Source organism: Rosa rugosa, chromosome 1, assembly GCF_958449725.1.
Source record: "Rosa rugosa chromosome 1, drRosRugo1.1, whole genome shotgun sequence".
Lineage (NCBI taxonomy): Eukaryota > Viridiplantae > Streptophyta > Magnoliopsida > Rosales > Rosaceae > Rosa > Rosa rugosa.
The window spans coordinates 36,600,391-36,609,589 of record NC_084820.1 but is presented as its reverse complement, the minus strand read 5'-3'; the positions used below and the strand labels follow the sequence as shown (position 1 = coordinate 36,609,589).

The window sequence follows — 9,199 nt, the reverse complement described above, 5'->3', positions numbered from 1 at the left end:
ACTCCATTGAGAAATATATAGTGTCCAAAGAGCAATGGGTCACAAATAGGCCACCAAAGAATAAGGACAAGGTCCTCCATTAAGCACATGGCCTTGACCACATCCAACACATCTCACAACAACCTAAAATTGTCCTCCATGACCTCTGTATAAGAATTGTAACTCAAAATGTCTCTTCATTCTCCGAACTTCAACCACCTCCCAACCTCCCAAAAAGATGGCTAAATGGGAGAGGATCCTCTCCTGAGCCCTATTTTTGGCTGAGCTAGCTGAGCTTTTGTTTATGTAATCCCATGTGTTAAAAGAAGAATCTAACGACCCAAATAATTTTGCTCTTTGGTTTTATATTTTGACATATAATTAGAGCTTGCCATGTGGACGCAATCAAATCTAATGGTTTAAAATAGCTAATGGACAATCTCAGACTGCATCTTCTTCTTCTTCTTCTTCTCTCTCTCTCTCTCTCTCTCTCTCTCTCCTCTCTCTTCTCTCGCCTTAAATTTCATCAATTAATCAGCCAAGTGTTCTTTGTCTTCAATCTTCACCAACTACCCTCTTCTCTCACTCTGTCTTTTGAACCTAGTTCTTCAATTTTGGATCTGACCTAGTTCAAAGTTTTCAATTTGTATTGCCATGTTTGATTGTTAGCTTCAGAATCTTGGTTTTTGGATAAGAGATCTTGAAGGGATATATTCATTCAAATTTGACCGAGGGAAGAGAAGCTTAAAATCATCTGCTCTTTTGGACTGAGCTAACCACAAATCAAAAAAATAAAATAAAGATATAGTGAATGGATTGTGTATCAGCAGGAACGCATGAGCAAGAAGGCTAAGGTGGTTGATTACATTGGTGCGGAATAAAGAAGAAAAACTGAGATCGAGAGAGAGAGAGAGAAACCAGTGTGAAAGAAGAAAGGAACAGAAGAGAGAAGGAAATAAAATAGAAAAAGAAAAGCCAGATTTATTGTAGGCCTTTAGATCTTAAAATGGACAGGTGTCTTCATCTCTTTAAAAGCTCAGGAAGCTCAGGTGAAAATGTTGCTCAGGAGAGGATCCTCTCCCTAGCTAAATAGCCTTATTGATGCAAAATAAATAAGAAAATTTCAAAAACACTTAGGGTTGCCTCCCTAGAAGCGCTTGTTTTTAAAGACCCCAAGCCGGTCTATAGAACTTGGTCTCTTCAAGGTGGCTCCTTCTTTCCACCACCACCCACACAAGCTTTAGTAGAACTAGAACCTCCACAAGATGGTGCAAGGAACTTGATATTCACTGGAGTGTTCCACTCAAGATACCCTTTCTTCTTCTTCTTGTCCAACCCACAAATCTCCCTTATTGTCTTGATTTGATTCTTTTGCTCCTCACTCAATAGGGGATCCGCATTCACATTTAGCTCATCAAGAGTAGAAATTGCAAACACTTGGCAAGGAGAGGATGAACTATATACCAATGACTCTTGGTTGTGGTGTGGAACTTGGTTCAATGGGCCAAAAATTCTATCTCTCTTTGCTTCATTTCCCTTGACCAAGTTAATAGAAAGCACACTTTTTACCACCTCCGGAGGGTAAATGGGTTCAATCCTCTTGAGTAATACTTTTTCGCCCAATACCTTCATTTTGATAGTGCCCTTTTGAACATTAATTTTTATCCCCGCGGTCACCATGAAAGGTCTACCAAGAATGATAGGTATGTCCTTGTCACAATGAGGCTCATCATCCATATCTAATACCACCAAATCCACCGGTAAGTAGAACTTGTCAACTTTGATTAACACATCTTCAATAACGCCCATAGCTCTAATAATACTCCGATCCGCAAGTTGCAAGAATATAGGAGTAGCTTTAATAGGTCCAAGGTCAAGTTTCCGAAAAGTCTCAAAAGAAATAATGTTAACACTTGAACCAAGGTCCATCAAAGCTCTATCAAAGACTTTCTCACCAATAGTGCAAGATATATTAAAGCTCCCCGGGTCCTTGAGTTTTGGAGGGATCCGTCCTTGCAAGATAGCACTAACCTCCTCACAAATTTCGAACTGCTCATCATTCTTTATCTTCCTCTTATGGGTACACAAGTCCTTTAGAAATTTTGCATACACCGGCATTTGTCGAATGAGCTCAATCAAAGGTATATTGACATTGACCTTGTTCAAAATATCATGCAATTCGGACATCAAGCCAACTTTCTTCTTCTTCCCACCCTTCTTCACATTTTCTTTTCTTGGCACATTAGGGTAAGGAAGTTGAGGCTCCGGTGTACTCAAATCAAAAGGTGGATCAAAGGTGAGACTCCCGGTGGTGCCCCTAAGGGTAGTCACGGTCCCACTAGGGTTCTTAGCCTTCAAGGCCTCGCCTAATGATGAATAGACTGGACCACTTCTATCACTAGAGCTACCATGAGCATGTAGGCCTTCCTCCTTATTCCTCCCCCCTTTTTCGGTTGAAGTAGATGACTCAAACTCATAGGCGGGTCTAACGTCATCAAGAACCTTCCCAGAGGTGTCATCGGCCTTAGATGGGTCCCTAGCCTCCATGGCCTCACCATCTAATCTAGAATCCGAGACATCCTCATCCCTAGAAGTGTTCTTTCTCAATAAAGCTCTTTCCTTGCCACTATCAATCAAACCATATTTTCTCGCATCATTCTCAAAGGACAAGAAATCATAACCTTTATCAAGAATAGCTCCTCCGGAAGGTACATTTTCTTCCCCTCCGGCTACCTTATCCACCCCCTTATTTCTTCCTTTGGTATTCAAAGTCACATCACCCACTCCATATTTACCGGAAGGTACATTTTCTTCCCTTCCGGTCCCATCCTCCTTGTAATAAACAGAATCATGATGTGTATGCAATTGGTCATCAACAACATGGCCAAGAGGTACATTTTCTTCCCTCTTGGCCCCATATGAATACAAACCAACATCATCATCAAATAAAGGATTTGTATGGAGACTAGAAGATGTAGGCATGTAAACATGATTATCATATACCTTTCCCGAACGTAGAGTGGTGACGGCATTACATTCATGGAGTTTGCCTCTTGGATTTGGCTCCGGTTGTGAAGGTAGGGCTCCTTGTTGACGTGTGCTAAGCTCTTTTGCCATTTGACCCAATTGAATCTCTAACTTCCCCACACATTGTGCAAGTGAACTTTGACCTTGAGCGAGAATACTAAGAGTTTGATCGGTCTTTGCTTGGCTTTGTGTAAGAGAAGTATGACTTTGAGCTAGGGTGGCCAATATATCATCCATATGAGACTTCTTTGGTTCCAGTTGTGGTGCTTGCCTATTTTGAAATCCGGGGGGAGCATTTTGTGTAGGATTGGCACCTCCAAATGATTGGGAACTTTGACCAAACCCTTGAGTATCATGTGGGGCTCCTCCATAAACATTTGTAGCACCAAAAGATGTCCCTTGACCTTGAGAATTGTAAGAAGATGCTTGCTGCCCAAAATGACTTTGTGCACCAAATTGTGTGTTACCATGGCCGTGGGGACTAAAAGATGAAGAATTAAGACCTTGATTCCCTCCATATGAATGAGAACCACCATGGTGTGTATTAGAGGACCCTCCACCATCTCTCCATGAGAAATTCGGGTGATTTCGCCAACCTGGATTATATGTAGTTGAATAAGGATCATTTCTTGGTGGCCTTTGATAAGAATTAATAGCTCTAACTTGCTCCTCAACAAATTCCGGAAATTGTGAAGCCAAGTGACAATCATGAGTGGAATGATTAGGGGACTCACAAATCAAGAAAAGATGTGAAGAAGTAACACTCTTGACATGTGAAGAAGACGAACCACTACCCTTTTGCGCTTGAAGAAGCATCTCAAAATTCTTGTCAATCTTTGCTTCAAGCCTTTCAAGCTTAGAACTCATAACTCCATCATCTCTAGAAACATGAGAAACATCATATAAACCTCTACCACGAGGCTCCATATCAACTCGGCCTCTAGTACCATATGCTTGTAATTCTCGGCCTCTAGATGTAGTGTGGTCATCTCTACCTCCTCTTCTCCTTTGATGATTATCCCATTGACCGGATTGGGTAGCCACTTCCTCACAAATATCCCAAGCGGCATTAGGACCGTTCTTAAGAAAATTTCCACCCGATGCATTGTCCAATCTCCTTCTATCATCAATAATCAACCCATTGTAGAAAGATTCACAAAGAAGCCACTTGGTGAGTCCATGATGAGGGCAACCTAACTCAATATCCTTGAAGCGCTCCCATGCATCATAAAAAGTCTCATTATCCTCTTGAAAGAACTTGGTCAAGCTATCTCGCATATAAGTAGTCCGATGATGTGGATAATATGCATTCAAGAAGACTCTTTGCATATCGGCCCAAGAGATAATAGATCTTGGCTTGAGCTTATGAAACCATGTGCGTGCTTGATCTTTCAAAGAAAATGGGAATAATCGAAGCTTCAAACCTTCCAAACTTAATCCTTCCAAGTGCATAGTGGAACATATGGCATCAAACTCAATTATATGATCATAAGGCCTCTCACTAGCCATGCCATGGAAAGTAGGTAGAATAGACAACATGTTTGGCTTGATCTCAAAGTTGGCATTTGTCGGAGGAAGCACAATGCAAGATGGAGCATTCACAATACTAGGACATGAATAATGGCTCAAGGGAAGCTCCTCCTCATCTTGTGGTTCTTGACGCTCGTCACCCATATCTACTACTCGAATAGGAGACCTAGAAGGTGCTTGTGAGCGATGTCTTGGTCTCCTAACTCTCCTTGTTGGTCTTCCTCTAGGTAGTCTTTGCAAAACACAACCACTTCTCAAATTGATAGGTAGTAGAGTGTCGCTCATATACCTACGAAGGATCAATAAGAAATCGAGTATCTCAATAATCAAAATATAAGCAAGATAAGCACCAATTCAACCCACGAAAAATTGACAAATAATTAGAGGCGTAACAAGAGAATGAAAAACAACAAGTAGTACTAAATTTGACTAAACTAACCAAATCAAAATGAAAAATAAATAAAGAAACTAGATATATAAGTAAAAATAAAAATAAAAGTATGCTAAAAGTGACCCAAAATTCCAATTACCAAGGGATTAAGATCCGAAGACCCTAATCCCCGGCAACGACGCCATTACCAGATGACTCGTTTGAAATTAAAGGTACCTGAGAAGGAACACTTGCAGCGGATTCTTCAGTTGACGATGTAGAGAGGGGGAACAACTCTGATAGATGAGGACTCTGAATATTCTATTCAGTGGGTGCATTATAGCCGGGCTGATGAATGAACACGTCATTAGTTTGTGATGTTCCATATTTCCCAGAATGCATTAATGCATCATCATCACCTTCAAGTTGCGTGTCGGTTTCCTGGTGCGCATGGTCCCTGTTTGACAAGTCAAGCCCACTTTGGGGCTACACAGTAACAGGTTGGCGTGTTGCACCAGCCCGTTCTGACAAATCTTGAAACTGACTTGTAGCATTAGGAGTATTTAGCGTGTTGAATGGTTGGCTGGGGCCCATTGATCGGCTGGAGCCAAGCCGTCGGCTTGGAGACTCAAAAAACTGCCCATCCGAGGGGACCACTGGTCCACCGACTTGTCTACATCCCATCAGACCACCATCCTCACCTGCGGACCCCACGGTCAGGTCACCACCTCCATCTGAGTGCTGCACCCCCACGGGTCCACCGATTGGTCCAGTGCCCTAGTCTCCCAATTCTTTTTCGTTGGCTGCCTCAACGTCTCTGTCGTTGTCAACGGATATTGGAGAGTTCCCAACTCCAAATTTTAACTCCAAAGCCTCTAAATCTTCGAATTCTTCAAATGCAAATAAATCTCTAGAATTTCCTTCACAGTTGCTCTCCCCCTGAAGGGAAGACTCGGAAACTCCCCCTGAATAATACGGTTCAGATTCGCGAAATGCAACATCAAGAGAAACATACATAGTGCTAGTAAGAGGATCATAGCAACGATAACCCTTTTGGAATTCTGCATAACCAACAAATATACATGCACTTACGGGCAAGGGGATCAAGCTTGCTACGTTGAGGCTTGGGAATATGAACATAGACTATGCATCCAAACACGCGAGGTTCAAGATTTGGTAGCGACGGAAGTGATAGAAGTTTCTGAAGTTTCTGCTGAGGATTTTGAAATTCAATTACTCGAGAAGGAGTACGATTAATGAGGTAGGCGGCGGACTTCACAGCTTCTCCCCAATATTCACGAGGTACATGCATGCCAAACAAAGAAGCACGGACAACTTCAAGTAACTGTCGATTCTTCCTTTCTGCCAATCCATTCTGTTGAGGAGTATATGAGTTTGAAGTCTGATGTCGAATTCCATGAGATTGCATAAACTCCTGCATAGGGCCATTAACATATTCACCACCATTGTCAGACTGGACAATACGAATAGACTGTTGGTATTGCGTGGACACCATTTTATGAAAATCTTGGAACATGGAATATACATCACTCTTGTTCTTTAATAGAGATACCCAAGTCATACGAGTGCAATCATCAATAAAAGTCACATAATACTGAGCTCCAGAAAAAGAAGGGATCTTGGCAGGACCCCAGACATCAGAATGAATCTTCATAAATGGAATGGGACTTTTATTAAGACTAAGTGAATACAAAATTCTATGGCTCTTAGCCAATTCACATACATCACAACGAAAATCTGAATCACTGACAACCGAAAACAAATGAGGTTGTAGTTTCTTGAGATAACTAAAAGATAGATGACCCAAACGACGATGCCATAGCCACACTGTTTCCTTAGCACTCTCTACTCCATTGACCTGATTCACTTGTCCTAACAACTGTTGTTCGCCACTCTCTGTCAGATCCAAGTAATAGAGTTTCCCCCTTCTAACACCATAACCAAGAATCCGCCGAGTCAGAATGTCCTGAAACACACAGAAAGAGGAATAAAAGGTCACAATACATGCTAGTGCTAGAATAATTTGGCCAACAAATAGTAGATTATATGCCAATGAAGGAACAACTAACATAGAATCAAGGGTTAATGTATTAGAGAGAACAACAGAACCTTCTCCGGTAACCGGAGTTGGAGTACCATCAGCAGTAGAAACAATATTTTGAGAGGAGGGTTTCATCTTTTCTAAGAGACTAGGATCATTAGTCATATGGTCAGATGCACCTGTATCAATTATCCAAGAACTATTCATAGATATCTTACCCTTCATACCTGACTGTGCTACATTAGCGAAGGCATTAGATGGCTGCGTTTCCTCTGTAGTAGCCACGGTAGCTTTTCCAAGGTTCTTTCGCGGTTTCTTGGTGAAATCCCACCAATCAGGGTAGCCAATCACTTCATAACACCGTTGCTTGCTATGACCCAAATCTCCACACACCAGACACTTTGTATTTGCATATGGATTTGTTTTACTCGGAGGGCGATGTTGTGAGGGAGTTGAGAAGCCCGAGGAGGGCCCCTGTTTGCGTTGGACAGCCATAGCAGAGGATTCAAAGGCGTGTCCCATTGCCTGCCTTTCAGAATGCACCTTTCAAACATATGCATAGCTTTGCTCCATGAGTGATGGCTCCATGGAATCAATTAGCCAACTCTTCACTTTTTCATTCTCTGTGGTCCATACTTCAAATTCAGCAGAATCTACATTCGGTGCAACTCTAGCTCCAGTGAGGTAGCCGACCTTTCCTCGTGCTCCAATCCTCATCTTCATAAGAGGTGCCCATATGGTGTAATTGGATTCATTCAAGGCAACGCCAGTTGGAAACGCTGAGTTGTCTTGAGCGGTGGTATGATAATGGTTGATAATAGGAGGCATGTTGTGGAGTGCAAGGGTGGCAGCATCGTTGATTACACGCATTTTTATGCATATAATTATATCTAAAACACTAGAAATTAGTTAGTCCTCAAGTTAATTATAATGTAATTAATCTATTTTTATTTACTTTGTAGGAAATAAGCGGAGTTGCGGAAATCGAAAGAAAATGATGCGAAAATTGAGCAAATTGGAGTTTCCGATAAAAGGACGAAATAGTCAATGAGGGTCAATCGTGGTCAACGCCATCAAGGGAGCGGAATCCAATCACCTCCGATAATAGGTCTGGAAGTGCATTGAGAAGGAAAGAAGGAAATGTGAAGAAAAGAAGAGAAAAGAAAAGAAGAAGCAGAAAAGAAAAAGAAAAATGAAATTCTGAATTTTGCTGACGTCAGCAGTGACATCATCACCTCCCTTTATCTCTTTCCTTTCCCACGTGCTGCTCTTCTTCTTTCTTTGTTTTTCTTCTTTTTTTTTTTCTTTTTTTTTTCCTCTCTCCTATCCCATGTTGCCACATGTCCCTATCACTATTCTTCCTTCTTCCTTTCTTTCACGTCCAGCCACATGTTAATTGGGGAAGACCCATTCTTCCTCTTGGATGCATATATATAGACCAGACCCTAATATATATAGAGGGGAGAGTAGCCGCACAGTAGAACAGGAGAGCAACAACAGCCGCACCAAACCACCGAACCACACGCCCAAAATCCTATTCTCTCTTCCTTCTCCTGAAATAGTGTCGCAGCTAGCCTTGGGAGAGGGCTGCTGCCCTCTTCCCATCCTCCTTCTCCATTTCCATTTTAGCTTTAGTTTTCTTTCGGGTATTTGAGAATTACTCCACCAAAGCTTTCAAACATCAAAGGACTTCATCATCATCAAGATTTAGAGATTGGGTAAAAGTAGGGAGCTATAAATCAAGGCTTGTCATAATTGCTTCATAGCAATTGTGACTTGTTCTTGTTACTTCTCACTTCTTTTCACTTTTTCCTCTTTAATTGATGTTTGTTGATGTTAATTTAATTATGGGTAGTGAGTAATTTCTTTGTTGGGGGTTAGGGTTGTGTGCCCTAACCCAAATTTGATGTAATGGATGCTTAATTTAATTTATATATGTAATTTGTTAATTATTGGATGCTTGTGTTTTGTGATAATTGATTAGAATGCATGCTTAGGAATTGTCAACTCTTGGGTATGTGTTTTAATAAGTCTAGATTAAAATTTAGGGGATGACATCCTTAGATTTTAGAGCTAGAACCCCGCTTTAATATTCGTGGGAAGTACAAGCATGGTTCACTACATGATTAGCTTGATCGCAATTATGGTGAGCTTGGTTGCTTAATTCCTCGAACTCTAGGCCTCTTGATGTGAATTAGTGACCCTTGAACCGGCTCTAATTCATGTCAAGT

At 41.4% G+C, this 9,199-nt stretch overlaps 1 non-coding gene across 1 annotated transcript; it reads left to right on the top strand.

Annotated features, from left to right (window-relative positions):
• Positions 1-4,180: 4,180 nt before the first annotated feature.
• On the top strand, positions 4,181-4,284 carry LOC133727628 (small nucleolar RNA R71). The gene has a single exon (XR_009855305.1). It is a non-coding gene; the product is annotated as a small nucleolar RNA R71 (small nucleolar RNA).
• Positions 4,285-9,199: the final 4,915 nt, after the last annotated feature.